Here is a 14676-nt window from a genome sequence, read left to right as displayed (position 1 = left end):
ATCAGTGTGGAAACTGAGACACAAAAGTCCTTTCCTGAAACCCTTATGCCTAGGCTATATGACACAGCAAGCTAACACATCTTCACATGTGTCAGCCTGTGTCTTCACAAGAATTAAGAGGGCTTTGCAATTGTATAGCACTAACTTGATTGAAAAAATTACCCTTTTTGCCTATCAGGTCAGGGCCAAGAGGTGACATGACTTATTTAGGGTCATAGAGTGAGAACCAACAAAGAAATCCAGAATTTGACTCATAGTGCAGTGCTATAACCACTAGACCATGCTCCCTTTGTAGAACCACCATCAGCTGTGAGTAAGAGCAATATATAATATCCACAGATCTGATGAGGCTTTCTGGTACCCAGAAAAGAGGCAGGATGAAACAGTGGAGAGGGCACAGGACCAGAGGGTTAGGATTCTTGGTCTGCCACTGAATTGCTGTGGGATATTCAGTAATTTTTTCAGAGTGCAGTAATTTGGCATGACTCAATATTTGGTAACTAATTTAAGAAATTAAGGGCTTGATTTTCAGACCAAAAAGTCCAGTGGAAATCAGTGTGAATTGTGGATGCATGCTGTAGATGTCTTAAATGGGACAATCAAAATCCCATCCTGACTACATACTTGACAAGTTAGGTCTTAATCCATCTGTACCTCTATTTTTCTCTATGTAAAATGGCACTTAACTTCCTTTGAAAAGCCTTTTCAGATCTATTATCGATCCTAATTACTTTTTTTAGATCTGTCAAATGATTAAAAAAATAAACGCAATTAATCACAAGATTTAAAAAACTAGTCACGATTAATCACACTTTTAATCACACTGTTAAACAAACAACAAGAGAATTCCAATTTAAATTTATTATAAATATTTTGGATGTTTTTCTACATTTTCAAATATATTGATTTCAATTACATAATACAAAGTATACAGTACTCACTTCATATTATTTTTATTACAAGTATTTGCACTGTAAAAAAATCAATGAAAGAAATAGTACTTTTCAGTTCACCTCAGAGAAGTACTGTAGTGCAATCTGTTTATCATGTAAGTGAAACTGACAAATGTAGAAATATATATATATATATATATTTACATAACTGCACTTAAAAAAAACCATTGTAAAACTCTTAAAGCCTACAAGTCGAAGCATGAAGGGGCATATGATTGTTAGCATACCTGGCACGTAAATATCTTGGAACGCTGGTTACAACAGTGATATGCAAATACTTGTTTTCATTTTCAGGTGACATTGTAAATAAGAAGCAAGCAGCATTATCTCCTGTAAATATAAACAAACTTGTTTGTCTTAGCGATTGGCTGAACAAGATGTAGGACTGAGTGGACTTCTAGGGTCTAAAGTCTTACACTGTTTGGTTTTGAGTACAGTTATGTAAAAAAAAAATTCTACATTTTTAAGTTGCACTTTCACAATAAAGAGATTGCACTGCAGTACTTGTGTGAGGTGAAGTGAAAAATACTATTTCTTTTGTTTATCTTTTTACAGTGCAAATATTTGTAATAAAAATATAAAGTGAACACAGTACACTTTGTATTTTGTATTGTAATTGAAATATATTTTAAAATTTAGAAAAACATCCAAAATATTTATAATAAATTTAAATTCTATTCTATTATTGTTTAATAATGAGATTAAAACTGTAACTGTGACTTTTTAAAATCTAGTTAATTTGTTTTTTTATTAATTGCATGCATTAACTGCCTAATTATTTGTATTAGTGATATCCTGTTTCATGGAAGATGCAAGGCCCATATGCAGAAATACTGCCTTTTCATTTGTGCAGGACATGTCTCATTACCACAAAACCTCAAACCCACTGGAACCCATAGAAGTAGGTGACCAGATGTCCTGTTTATAAAGGGACAATCCCATTTTGGGGGACTTTTTTCTTATATAGGGGCCTATTACCCTACCCCATCCCATTTTTACATAGTTGCTATCTGGTAACCCTATACAGAAGCATGTCTCACAGTAAGTTTTGCTATCAATAGCTGAGTAAAAGCAGGCAACAGTTACTACTTACATGTCTGTTTTCAGATTTACAACATTGTTGTTATGCAAGGGCACAAGGTTAATGGAAGACATGGTGTAATGTCAGCTCATGAACTGACACAGGACCTGACAAAGATGATCTTTGAGAGAAAGACAACAGATGGTGGTATTTTGGGGAAGAAAGGGTGGAGGGTATTATTTTTCTCTATGATAGAAATGAGGTTTTCTTTCCTGGAAAAAGTCTATTTAAAAAGGTAGCCAAGCACAGCAGAAGACACAACCAGATCCTTCCAATATTTAAACAATCTCTTGAGAGAAATGTATTCTTAATAAATCATTTATTTTAAAAATGGAAGAAGATTAGAACAAATGCTGACTTTACTCAACTGCAACTCAGTCACCTTTTATGAGCGAGCAGCTCAGATGTTCAATTCTAGCTATAAATAATTTATGGCAGCAAAGTTAATTGAAAACACCCATACATTGAACTTTCATCCATATAAAATTCACATGATCTAAAATGCAAACTATGTTCTGTGTGAGGTGGAGGAGGAAGTGATTTGAGTCTGTTTAGCACTATTAGTTCCCCTAACATTGTGCTGCAATTGTATATATCACAATTCAAGTTTCCTCTATGTGAACTGGAGGGGGCTGTTTCAGAGGCATTTCTGATAGACATATCAGACTATTGGATGAGGAATCACATGGACGAGAGGGACAAGGCTAACATGTTAAGTTTAATTCAGAAAGAAAGAGAGAGGAAGAGAGGGATGGGATCCAGTAATATATATATATCTTATATATCTTTCCCTATGCAATAAGAATTAGTAGAAAACACATGCCAGAACCCTTGGAGTGGTATGCAGAAATTACTGTACTGATAGTAGGTCATACTAACTGTTAAGATATCATTTGGGTTAATATATTATTAGCAGATATTTTAATAGATGATTAATCAATAATTATACAATCCAATAGGTCAATGGGTTGTTTATAACCATCTATGACACCTGTTTACTGATGTGCTTCTAACCATTTATAGCATATGCTACTTATTAATACTGCTAACAATATATATTATCTGTATAATATGCAATATATAATTACATTGATATGGCTAATATAATATTATAGCAAATAAAAAGTGGAAGTTAAATTATGAAAGGAATGTGCATTCTTATGAAACATGCAATGTATACAGTAAAAAGAGGTTAAAGTGTAAACAAGACCTACTACTTAATTTCAGAGAGAAGCCACAATACGTTTTGTTTTCTTTGTCAGATGGTTCTATGCTTGAAAGAAGAAACAAAGCCAGCAGCAAGGAAAATCTGTAAATATAAGAAGTAAAGTCCAATCACTGAAATCCTGTTGAAAAGTTCTGTTTAACTGTTGTGTAAAATAAACGTTACTAAAGGAGTAAAAACAAAAACTATATGGTGGTGTTTGATAAATTAAAAAAAAAACATTAAAATGTTCTAAATTGGAAATAAGTCCAATGGTTTAGAGTTAAGACCTATTAAAATATGGTACAAAAATGTTCAGTTTGCTTAAATTCAGTAACATTGACATAAATAATCTTCAGTTACCTACAGGATTGTGCCCACAACAATTTGGTAGAATATGGTTTCTAATTGTTGAAAAATCTTTCTAGGCAAAAATGTACACTTTAATATGTATGCAGTGTAGTTGTAACCTGGCAAACTTTGTGTGGCTCGAAAACTTGTCTATCTTGCCTGCTTTAAAATGTATAAGACTGCCAAGGTGAGGAACAACTACAATGAAAGATACTTGAATGGGATTGGACAGAAACTAAACTGTTTAAAATTGGAATGTTATTGGAATGTTTTGGAATGGATCTGTTGCGGATACATGACCAAGCATTCCAACACAAGATAGCGGCAAAAGTACTGCATCCATTGAATGAGCTAAACCAAGGACTCATTAATAAAGCTTTGTTAACTTACACTGTACATGATGTCATTGCATTTAAAAAAGTATGGTATTAAGTCAATGTATTTCAATAATAATATCGTGTGCAGTATGTGGGTAATATATGCTATATGAAGTAAAAGCAGCCATGAGCCTTATGAACCAGGAAAATATGCTCCTCTTCTATCACCACAGAAAAGTTAAAAATTTAATACAAGAGAGGTGATGCCAGTTGGTGAAAGGTTAAAAAAAAAAATTAACAAGGGTCCAACACTAAAGGTAAATGTGAAACCACTGCAGCCCATATGGTAGGAAGAAGTATTTTTTCCCTCCTCAAATACTGTTGCAAGACACTGCAAGGTCTGGAAAGCTCCAAACTTGTACTCCTATTTACATCTGGGAGGCACTAACATGTGCAAGAGTAATGTGTTACCAGAGTTGCCAGCACATGGGTTTACTCTGGGGGAACAGTCTCCACATTGCGTGGTATGCTTGACATGCTGCGATGTTGGTAAAGTAAAAACCACCTGTGACGTTCCCCTCTGGTGTTATCTGGACCGGTGATCTGCTAGGTCATTCCAATCCTTGACTCTGGGAGCCAGCCTTACTTACTCTGCTCTGTTGTGAGAACCCCCACTCCTGGCTGTTCACGCACAGCCTCTGGCATGTAAGCTGCTCCCAGCTACTTGCAACCAAATGACACTAGCCAATATCTCCGGTCCCAGACACAACCCTAGGAACCTCCATCTTGCATTGTCCAGTTATGCCAGCTGGATGCTGCAAGCTTATATGAGTTCATCAGTTTAACAAATAAATTGATTTGTACCAGGCTTGTTATCCCAAGGGGAGCCTCTGACACGTTCAAACCAAAAGCACTGCTTCAGGTAGAATAAACAAACAGGTTTATTAACTACAAAGATACATTTTAAGTGATTATAAGCCAAAGCATAACAAGTCAGATTTGGTCAAATGAAACAAAAGCAAAACACATTCTAAGCTGATCTTAACACTTTCAGTGCCCTTACAAACTTAGATGCTTCTCACCACAGGCTGGCTAGTTGCTCTTCAGCCAGGCTGTCCCCTTTGATCAGCACTTCAGTTGTTTGGTGTGGTGTCTGTAGATGTAGGTGGAAGAGAAAGAAAGAGCATGGCAAACATCTCTCCCTTTTATCATGTCACTTTCTTCCCTCTTGGTTTTGCCTTCCCCCCTTCAGAGTCAGGTGAGCATTACCTCATCGCAGTCCCAAACTGACCAAAGGAAGGGGGGGGACTCAGTCAAGACTCCAACTGATCCTTTTGTTGCTGCCTAAGCCAGCATCCTTTGTTCCTGTGAGGCTGGGCTGGGTTTGTCCCATACATGTTCTGATGAGGTGTGAACTGCCTCTCTGCTCTTGGAGAGTTTTTGCCTATGCTTATTTTAAGCCATGAAGCCACATTTTCAGCCTCATAACTACATACATGAAATTATAACCTATAACATTACTATAACAATTACTATAACATCACTATAACAACAATGCTCAGTGCATCATGAGTCTTCTGAAGATATCACCATGACAAACTTTGCATTGGATACCACACAATCATTTTATAAAGATGAACACGGGGGTGTAGGGTATTCTCATGAGGTACAGAACATCACACTGCCTATGCTGGTAATTAAAGAGACAAGATGGGTGAGATAGTATCTTTTATTGGACCAGCTTCTGTTGGCAAAAGAGACAAGTTTTTGAGCTTACACAGAGATCTTCTTCAGATCTGGGAAGCTACTCAAGAGTGTCACATCTAAATACAAGGCGAACAGATTGTTTAGCATAAATAGCTAACACATATTTCAAGGAGCCATTCAAGGTGAAGTGGCCTCTTAACAGCCCTCCAGTCATAGGAAGGAAAGGAACGGTAGGGGGAAACAGCTGGAGGTTGTCTGTAGGCAAGGCCGGCTTTAGGCCAATTCCACCAATTCCCCCGAATCGGGCCCCGTGCCTAAGAGGGCCCTGCACCCTGTGAGAATCTCTTCCCTAGCTAGAGGCGCCTTTTTAATTTTTACTCACCTGGTGGCGCTTCGGGTCTTCGGTGGCACTTGGGTGACAGGTCCTTCAGTGCCACTGAAGATCTGGAACGAGTGAAGGACCTGCTGCCGAAGACTCAGAGCCTGGTGAGTGCAATTTTACATTATTTTTTTTTATAGTCATCCCTGCTGGGGCCCTGTCGAAACTATTTGAATTGGATCCCGCACTTCCTAAAGCCGGCTCTGTGGTAGGTTAGAGATTGCTCTAATAATCATAAATGCAGTGTCTCTATTCAGATTTTTAGTGTCTAGTGAAGTTATGAATTTAAGCTCCCAGACCCATCTTTTGAAACTGTTGTGCAGGTGTCCTTTGATGAGTACTGACAGGTCAGATATAGAGTGACTGATGTATTGTGTGGTGGCTGAAATGGACCACTCCTGATATGGACCTAGGGAATGTTATTTAAATTGGCCTATGTTCTGTTTCCTGTGGTAATCAATGGAGAGATTTTTATACCACGTTTTTATAACATAATTAAAATAGAAGCAAAGTTAGAATTAAAAATAATAATGCTTTCAACGCAAATCAAGCTTATAATGTGGGATTACACCCTGGAAGGCTGTACCATAGGGGGTAAGCTTACACTCCCTGGTTTATACTTTGAGCCTAGTATTTATGGTGGTTCAAGTAGATACAATACTGAGGTCTTGAGAATGTGTTGCTGGGTAATAAAGTTAAAAAAGAAGGCACAGAAAAACAGGAATGTAACGCAAATAAAACAAATGATTATGCAGAAAAAAAAATAAAGACAAAGGATTGTAGGCCTTGCTTGACATGAGTAATTAAACATGGAGAGGCCTCATTTCTTGGAAGACAGGATTAGCATAGGCGTGCACAAGGGGTGTGCTGGGTATGCCCAGGCACACCCTAATGCCCGCAGGCCGGATCTGCCCCTCAGAGCTTTGGATCTGGCCCACGGGATTTGCCCCCATGGTGCTGCAGGCCCCAAGCCACTCTCAGAAGCAGCCGGCAAAGCACCATGTCCCTGGGGCCCGGGGCAGGGGGCAGAGGGCTCTGTGCATTGCTCCAGGCACCGCCCTCTGCAGTTCCCATTGGCCAGGAACAGGGAACCACAGCCAATGGGAGCTTCGGAAAAGGTACCTGGAGGTGTGGCAAGGGCAGTGAGCAGAGCCCTCCCCCCACCAGGGGCTGCACAGGGATGTGGTGAGCAGCACAGCACAGGGCCAGAGCAGGCAGGCAGGGAGCACGCCGCTGCAGGTAACTGGCTCCGGGCCAGAGCCCAAACCCCTCCTGCACCCCACCCCCCAACTCCCTTCCCTGAGCCCCCTGCTGCACCCCCATGCACTCCAACTCCCTGTCCTGAGTCCCCGTCACACCCTGCACCCCTCCTGTACCCAACCCCCTGCCCTAAGTCCCCTGCCAGCATCTCGCACCTCAATCCCCTGCCCTGAGCCACCTGCTGCACTCTACACCCGAACTCCCTGCCCTGAGCCATCTGCCACACCCTGCACCCCAACTCCCTGCCCTGAGCCCCCTGCACCCCTCCTGCACCCCAACTCCCTGCCCTGAGCCCTCTGACACACCCTGCACCCCAACTCCCTACCCTGAGCCATCTGCCACACCCTGCACCCCAACTCCCTGCCCTGAGCCCCCTGCTGCACTCTGCACCCCTCCTGCACCCCAATCCCCTGCCCTGAGCCCCCTCATGCACCCTGCACCCCTCCTCTGCCCCAATACCTTTCCCTGAGCCCCTTCCTGCACACCGCACCACCTCCCACACCCTGCACTCCCTCCCGCACCCCAACCTTTACGATGTCCGCCTTTAGAAAAAAAAATTCCCTGGGTGCACACCCTAATGAAATGTGCTGCGCACACCTGTGAGGATTAGGGCGGTAAGTAAATCAGCAGGCTGAAAATGGAATGCTTGTGCTAAAATAAGAAAATGGGTCAGTGAGCGAAAAGATAGAATGTCTGAGCTAGCTAAGATAAGAAGGGGAACACCCAGAGAACTATGAACAAGATAATAATGGACAAGAGAAGTCGGAAGCATAAAGATGAGGGAAAGAGTAAAGCTGAACGTGAACAGTGCATGTGCAGAGCATGCTGTACAATGATTATTCATGCAAAATAACCAAGCCAATCCCAAAATATGTGATGGACTGTATACTAAATGTAATGTAATGTGTAAATGTATATACTGGAAGGGGATTTCTGTGTAACTTCGGATGTGTGGTATGCCCTGCATCAAGCTCCTACTCTTGAGCCTGATCGGCTCAAGTATAGTTTGCATGCCAATAAAGAAACATCAGTCATGAGTTCAGAGTTGAGCTGAGTTCTTAGGGAACCAAGTGGATAAGGGCTCAGAGGCTACTGAGTGGATAAGGTCCCAAAAGCCACTCCAACATGTAACAGGCTTATAGCAACATGTATTAATAATTGATTAACCCTTTATAAACCATTTGTAAATTGAACTGTAATAGAAAGTGTCACCAGCAATCATACAGTGATTTAGCTTCTTATTAATATCATCCTATAAATTCTCACGACACTCCTGGGGGATGGGAAAGTATTTTACAGCTAAAGAGTCTAAAGCAGAGGTTAAGTGCTTTTTCCAAGGCTACTGAGAGAGGCAGTGGCACAGGATGAAGTTACCCCCTATACACAGAGGACGTATGTCACAGATCCTAGTGGGACTCTCTCTCCTTGGTCCCCAGTTAGGATTGCTCTGAGGGGAAGCCAAGGCTCTGCTGCTCTGGATCCCTGGGATGTTCGTTAGAGCCTCAGGAGGCTGCAGCACTAATTCTTAGATTCCAGGGCCATTGTTAAGATCTAGTCTGACTTCCTGCACAACACAGGCCATAGAACTTCCCTCAAACAACTTCTAGAGCACATCTTTTAGAAAAACATCTAATATTGATATAAAAAGCATCAGTGGTAGAGAACCTAGCAAGACCTATTAGGTCCCTTAATGGCTAGTAGCCAGGATGGGCAGGGATAGTGCCATAAGCTGGGATGGGTGACAGGGGATGGATCACTTGATGATTACCCGTTCTGTTCTTTGCCTCTGAAGCACTGGCATTGGCCGCTGTTGGAAAACAGGATACTGGGCTATATGGGCCTTAGTCTGACCCAGTATGGCTGTTCTTGTGTTTTTATCCTTAGTAAATTCCAAGACTAATCACTCTCACTGTCAAAAATTTACAGCTTATTTCCAGTCTGAATTTGTGTAACTTCAGTTTCCCATGGGATCATGTTATACCTTTGTCTGCTAGACTGAAGGGAAAATTATTGAATATTTGTTTCCCAGATAAATACTTATAGATTAATCAAGTCATCCCTTAAGTTTCTCTTTGCTAAGTGAGTAAATCACTATAAGACATATTTTCTAATCTTTTAATCATAGGTGAAAGTAAGCCAGTCCAGTCTGGTACGGCGTACCGGCTTCCCCAGGCTGGCGATTTAAAGGGCCCTGGGCTCCCTGCAGCGGATGGAGCCCTTGGCCCTTTAAATTCCCACAGGAGCCCTGCCGCTGCTACCCTGGGGCTCTGGCAGCTGGGCTCAGGTGGCGATTTAAAGGGCCTAGGGATCCCCACCTCTGGAGGGTGCTGGAGCCCTGAGGTAGCAGTGATAGGGCTCTGTCAGCAATTTAAAGGGCCTGGAACTCTGCTGCGGTAGTGGCGGCCAGAGCCCTGGGCCATTGAAATCACCCCAGGGCTTCCAGCTGCCTCTGCAGCTGGTAGCTCTGGGGGTGATTTAAAGGCCCCAGTGCTCCCAGTCACAGCCAGAGCCAGAGCCCCAGGCCCTTTAAATCTCACCTCTTCCAATTGAGGCCACGCCCCTTCTGGTTGAGGCCACGCCCCTGCTCAGGACTCCGGTGTACCGGTAAGTCCTTTAACTTACTTTCACCCCTGCCTTTAACCATTCTCGTAGCTCTTCTAAAAAATCCTCTCTAATTTATTAATGTGCTTCTTGAATTGTGGACACCAGAACTAAGGACACCAGCAGTGTTCACACCAATGCCAAATAGAGAAGTAAAATAACATATCTACTTCTACTCAAAAGTCCTCTATTTATGCCTCCCAGGATTTCTTTAGCTGTTTTGCCCACAGCATTACATTGGGCACTAAGTTCAGCTGATTATCCAGCACTATGCTCAAATCTTTTTCAGAATCACTGCTTCACAGGCTAGAGTCCCCCATCGTGTGTGGCCTACATTTTTTGTTTCTGGATGTATACATTTACATTTAGCTGTATTAAAATGCATACTGTTTGCTTGTGCCCAGTTTACAAAGTGATCCAGATCACTCTGAATCAGTGATCTGTCATATTCATTATTTACCACTCCTATAATCTTTGTTTCATTTGCTAACTTTATCAGTGATGATTTTTCGTTTTTTTCCATGTCATTAATAAAAATGTTAGATCACATAGGGCCAAGAATGCATCCCTGTGGGACCCTACTGTAAACACACTCTCTTGATGACAATTCCCCATTTACAATTACATATTGAAACCCATCCATTAACCAGGTTTTAATCCATTTAATATTAATTTTATAGCATTCTAATTGTTTAATCAAAATGAAGTAACAAGTCAAATAGCTTACCGAAGTTTAAGTATACGATGTCTACATTATTATGTATATCAACCATAGTCATAATCTCATCAAAAAAGATACTGAGTTAGTTTGACAGGATCTATTTTCCATAAACCCATTTATGTACATTACCTTCTTTTAATTCTTTTTTAATCAAGTCCTGTATCAGCCTCTGCATTATCTTGTCCAGAATCAATGGCAGGCTGACAGGCCTATAATTACTCAAGTCATTCTGTTTACTCCTTTTTTTAAATTGGCACAAGATTAGCTTTCTTCCCCAGTGTTCCAAGTCTTATTGAAAATCCAGCAAGCTCCTCAACCAGCTCTTTTAAAACTCTTGGATGCAAGTTATCTGGACCTGCTGATTTTAAAAATGTCTAATATTTAGTAACTTGTGTTTAACATTCTCTTGAGATACTAGCTAAATGGAATAAGTGTTAACACCACCATATAATGAAACTATAACATCTGTTTCTTTTCTCCAAATACAGAACAGAAATATTTATTGAACACTGCTGCTTGTTCTTCCATCTATTAATAGACCAATACCAAAGTAGGATTCTTTTTATTCCTAATACATTTTAAGAAAAATGTTGTTTAAGGACAAAATCTTCTTGTCCTTAACTGCTGGCCATAATTTTTTCCTTGTGTCCCTTTGCTTTCCTTATTAATTTTCTACAATTCCTAACTTCTGATTTACATTTATTACTATCAACTTCCCGTTTCTTCCATCTGTTATATACATTTTTTTTTTAATTATAGCTGCCTTCAAATTGCCTCTAAACCAGGTCATTTTTTTTAACCAGCACAGCCTTTTTCTTCAGCTAGGAATGTAGCTTTTTGGGCATCTACATGTTCTTAAATTATTCCCAATTATCATTTGCAGTTTTCTGATTAAATTCTTCCTCCCAGCTTATTTGGCTCAGAATTGTTTTCAGCTTTGTAAAATTGGCCCAATTAAAGCACCAAGGTTACATATCACTGATCTGGGCTTTATTCTGCTTGCACATTATAAATGTGATCAAGTCATGATCACTTGTACCTAAGTTATCTTTAATTTTTAGTTCTGTGATTAGTTCCTCTTTATTTGGTAGGACAAGATCTAATAAAGAATTCCTCCATGTTGGCTGCAACACTTTTTGAGTTAGGAAATTGTCATCTATAATGTTTAGAAATTCTAGCACGTCACTCAAACTTAAGCGCCCCATGATCATTCATCTTTTTTTCTCATACATTATACATAGGTTCCTTGCTTGGCCTCTCTGGCACATTTCCTGGGCACTGATTTTCAGTCTGTTACCTCTTCTCAGAAATAAAGCTCCTTAGCCCACCTGCCCTAGGCCCCAGGACCGGCACTGACTCCCCAAGATACCCTGTTACTCAAAGCATACACCTCTCCCAGAACTCCTCCCATAGGTGTGAAGCCTCTGGTTTACAGTTCAACTCTCTGAGGGCATGCAGTAGTTGTGAAGCTGTCAACACACACACACACACTTTGTACAGTCTAACACCTTTATGCTCTTTTATACTTAATTGTGTTAAGCACAGGAGAGTACAGATCAAACCAAACAACAAACATCTTAAATCACAGAGATCCCTCACTTTCTAGCTCATACTTCCTGTGTGAAGGTTTCCCTTGTGGAACAATCTGGGTCCAGGAAGGCAGGTAGGTAGGATGTCCCCTCCTCAGGCAGGTGGTTGCATGCCAGCTTGTCAGGGGCGGCTCTAGACATTTTGCAGCCCCAAGCATGAAAGGCAGGCTGCCTTCAGTGGATTGCCTGCGGGAGGTCCCCGGTCCCGTGAATTCGGCAGCAGCCTGCGGGAGGTCCGCCGAAGCCGTGGGACCAGTAGACCCTTCGCAGGCAAGCCGCTGAAGGCAACCTGTCTGCCACCCTCGCAGTGACCGGCAGAGCGCCTCCCCACGGCTTGCCACCTCGATCACGTGCTTGGTGTGCTGGTGCCTGGAGCTGCCCTGCAGCTTGTCCCTCTCCCTCATGGAGCCCCTTATCCAGCTTGTGTTTGGGGAATTCACGTTACACGCCCTGTCAGCAATACTGACTCTCATAGGCATTCATAATACAGCAGGTTTTCATAATACAATTAAACAATACCCAATCAGAATTCACAAGCTGTACAGCTGTAGCTCCAATTCATCACAACATATAAGGCCTATGCACCACTTAAATCTTTTTTGAAAGCTTAAGTGTGATTTCAGTGGTACATAGGCCTTAGGCTGGTCCTCTGCACAGCGGCAATTTTCACCGACAGGATGAAATCCTGTCTCCACTGAAGTCAATTAATGTTTTGCCATTGACTTCAATGGGGACAGGATTTCATCCATGGTTAGAGAATGCCCCTTAAGTTAGGTAATATTTCACTAGGTGTCTCCCCTTCATGTTGTTTTCAGGTATATTACGTCAGAAGGAACTACAGAGGACGGGTTCACCTTTGCTGCTCTAAGGTGTGATTTTTCTAGATTTTATTTAGGGAAAACAGAATAAATTGCAAAATGAGCATCAATTTGGAAAAAAGGCTTCATCAGAAAGACTTCGTTTCTCAAGTATCTGTAGCTACTGATCCAATATTCTGTGGCTGCTCTTCAGTTCAGGAGTTGATATGACACTGGTTTATGAAATTTGCTATTTTTTAAAAATATCAATGCTTACACAACATTTTAAGGAAAAAACCTGCAATTCTTCAAATGATGCATTTACAGAGGTTACAGGAGAAGAACAGACTAATGGCTACCTGCCATCTCTAATATACAGAATCTACTTCACTTGCAGCTCGCATGTAGACTCAGCACTGGAGCTGAGTAAATAGCTCATAGTCAAAGGATAATTTAGCAGATTTTTCATCAATTTTCCATGAGCGGTTTATGACTTTCTCAAATATGTTTGTTAATCGTAACTATTCTCTGAGGAATTTTGGCAAACAATTCTTGGTTTGTAAAAACTGTTCATGAGCAACCTACAAGTATTCAGTATCGGAAATTTTAACTGTGTTTAGTTTTGATTGGCCACATAATCACATGGTATTATTTCTTTTCTTCAATTGGATGAGTAAGACTTAGAATCACATTCCTAGTGAAAATCCTCATGTGTGAATTTAGAATTTGATTTTGGTGAACATTATGTGGTATTAACCTTCACTGTTTTTTATTGATCTTCCTGCTAGAAAAAGCATGTGGCAGAATATTTGGAGAATGACAAAATCAAAGAGGGTGCTCAGCTAAGGTGGAGATAGTCAGGTACCCTTGCCTTCATGGTTGGTGGCAATACAACAGACTGAATAGTTCAGCAGAAATACAAGCAAAGAAAATTCAATGTTTTATTCAAGAGAACTATCATGGAAAAATCTCTAAGGATTTGATCAGCTTTACCCAAGATGCTATGCTGACCAAACCCTGAAGAGATTTTTTTGAGTCACATACTACTACTGAGATGGGGAAAGTGACTGTAATTCTGTACTCTAAGCTCCCTCATTTCCTTTTGCCAGACAGACCACGTAAAAAAAGCTCTACTTTACCTCTTGCGTACAGACCTCTACATTCTCTTATTGCTGTGATTCTCCTCCCACTCACACCCCGACCACTCAGTTAAATGTTACCCCTCAACAATATTGAACACTGTCTTGCTGGAATACAGAGCTGCAAGAAATTCTCAGCAGAAGCAGAACCGTAGTTCCTTGGGAAAGCAAGAAGTATTGACAAGTAGAACCTCCACACAATCAATCAATATGCACTACAAAACCTTTCTTTAAAACAGCACAATTCTTCTTTGGCAGAACCCACTATCCTGCCAATTTTTCCTTAGCTGTGCCCCATGCTTACTAACCCATCCCCTCCCCTTTATTCTCTTCTCTCCATTCCCTTCCCACTCCGCTCCCCTTCCTGTTCTTGCTTGGATTTCACCTTTTATAACATTTTCAGATGTGCCCTTCACTTATCAAATTTTGTTCCATATGACAAGTAACCTTCCAGCATTCTCCTGAGTACAACTGCAGAAATGAAGAGGAATTCATTATAAAACAAAAGCTAAGGCCCAAGTGTGCAAGGAAAGTAGTGTCCTTTCTCTCTCTCTCTTAACAAGCTATCTGATTTTGC

This window comes from Chelonoidis abingdonii, chromosome 2 (assembly GCF_003597395.2).
Source record: "Chelonoidis abingdonii isolate Lonesome George chromosome 2, CheloAbing_2.0, whole genome shotgun sequence".
NCBI classification, from domain to species: domain Eukaryota; kingdom Metazoa; phylum Chordata; order Testudines; family Testudinidae; genus Chelonoidis; species Chelonoidis abingdonii.
This window is presented reverse-complemented; position numbering follows the sequence as displayed.